Raw genomic sequence first — 1,951 nt, 5'->3', positions numbered from 1 at the left:
TGAAATAAAAATCAACAGCAGCTGCTGATTTTTGAATGACAAAACTTCTGATCAAATTATTAAAGGTCCTTTTTCTGGAGAACATAGTTGGATTCTAGTGTTCACGGCAGACAGACAGAACCAGGGGCCTTGAGAATAACCTAGGATTTTAAAGTTGTCATTTGTTCAGTTCATTATCTGTTTTTTGAATGGTGAAAAATATGATGAGATTTTTTAAACAGAATCTCTGTTTTGTGGTTAAAGAAATGTCAAAATTACAAAGAAGATACGCAATGCAGTTTTAATTTTTCAATAAAAGTTGATCTTAAAACTGTCTCATTTTGTCTCATATAATTTGTGAGTTCTTTTGTTTCCTCTTCTTACCTACAAAAGTATGTAGATGGGTTGTGTGTGTGTGTACGAGTGATTACATCTCTAGTGAGTGAAATTCTGAATTAAGAGTGCATACCCTGCTCTGAGCTATCATCCTAGTTCACTTGGGAACAAATAGTTCAAGTGTCTGATGCCTGTGAGCCCCGGGCAGGAGCGGCAGCTGGAGCAAGGGGGCTGCTGGTGCCTCTGGGACCGCGTCAGGCTCTGCCTGTGCTCTCTGCTAGCCACAGAGTGTCTGGGCATTTCTGCAAGCTCCTTCCCTTGCTCTGATCCAGAGCCATGGGAAGACGGAACTGCCCAGTTCAGGACCCAACCAGCAGCTTCTGTTGCTATGTGCTCTAGATCTAGCAGAAGCAGGCCTTACTGCTACACAGCCCTAGATTCACTTGGCTCTTGATTTTGTTGTATTGAGGAATTAACATCTCCAGAAAACTGACTGACTACAACCAACTGCTGTATTTTACTTTGGAAAATTCACAGACTGTTAAGTGTTAATTTTTTCTTAATCGTTGGAGCTAGCACAATCCCTTGCAATTTTAGACCTATTTGTCCTGGGCTTATCTATGATTTTTAAAAATTTAGTGTTTTAATTTGTTGATAGGCGAGCTGTTCCAATAATTTGGTGCATTCATTTATGTAAGTTGCATTTTTTTTTCCAAGCATGTTACTTGTACTTTGTTGTGTTATGTTTCAGGATCAGTATATTTCTTCATATTCTTTTGCATCATTATAGATCTTCTATTAGTCTTCATATTTTTCAAGGGAGATTTTGTGAACTTGAAAAGAAAGAAGTTTATTTTCCTTGCTACAAACACTGATAATGAAAATCCCAGTGAGTTGATATTTTTTTACTTTTTTTGGTCAGTCCTAGTGAAATATAGTTATTCTGTATGTTTACATTTCTACTGGCCTTGTCATCATACAATATAATGTGATGCATATTCTCTTGTTTTCCAAACAAGATAATAATATAATATATTGCCTGTCTTTTTGCAAGATATGATCAGACATCAGATTGCATTTGTGCTTGACCTGGCTCCCTAGCTGTGAGGACTGTAGTTGTCACCAGAGAGCTGCCCCTGCACGCCCCACGTAGGGGCTGCAGCACCACAGCTGCAGTGGTGAGCCGTGCTGAGGGCGCACGCAGAACCCAGCACATCAGCATCTCTTTAAAAAGAGCTACCAGACTAGCAATTGCTACAATTTGCCTTTCCCAAAAGTCTAATTTTAGGTTGTCTTTTTTCTCCCAGAATATCTCTGACAGCAATGTCAGTAATTATACTTAGCTCTTGCTGAATGCCTTCAGACCTCATGATGACTGTCTATACACAACACTGCAATCCCCGTGCAGTTACTGGTGTGCTGGAAGCACTCCAGCCCTGGAATGGACAGTCTTGGGGGAATTTGGAGACTCTTTCATTTACTCTGCTTCTCAATCCAGAGCCATTTCCAGTGAGCTGGAAAAATGACCCAAAGAAGGACCTGAAATCAGTGAGTATGTCATAGTGACTTAGATAGATATTCAGAGAAATGTACATGACTGGAACTTACAGCAGGGATGCCTCTTCCCCTCTCCTCT

Source organism: Nothoprocta perdicaria, unplaced genomic scaffold (genome assembly GCF_003342845.1).
Source record: "Nothoprocta perdicaria isolate Ctin4 unplaced genomic scaffold, notPer1 scaffold_0, whole genome shotgun sequence".
NCBI classification, from domain to species: Eukaryota; Metazoa; Chordata; class Aves; order Tinamiformes; family Tinamidae; genus Nothoprocta; species Nothoprocta perdicaria.
Note: the sequence above shows the minus strand (reverse complement) of the source record.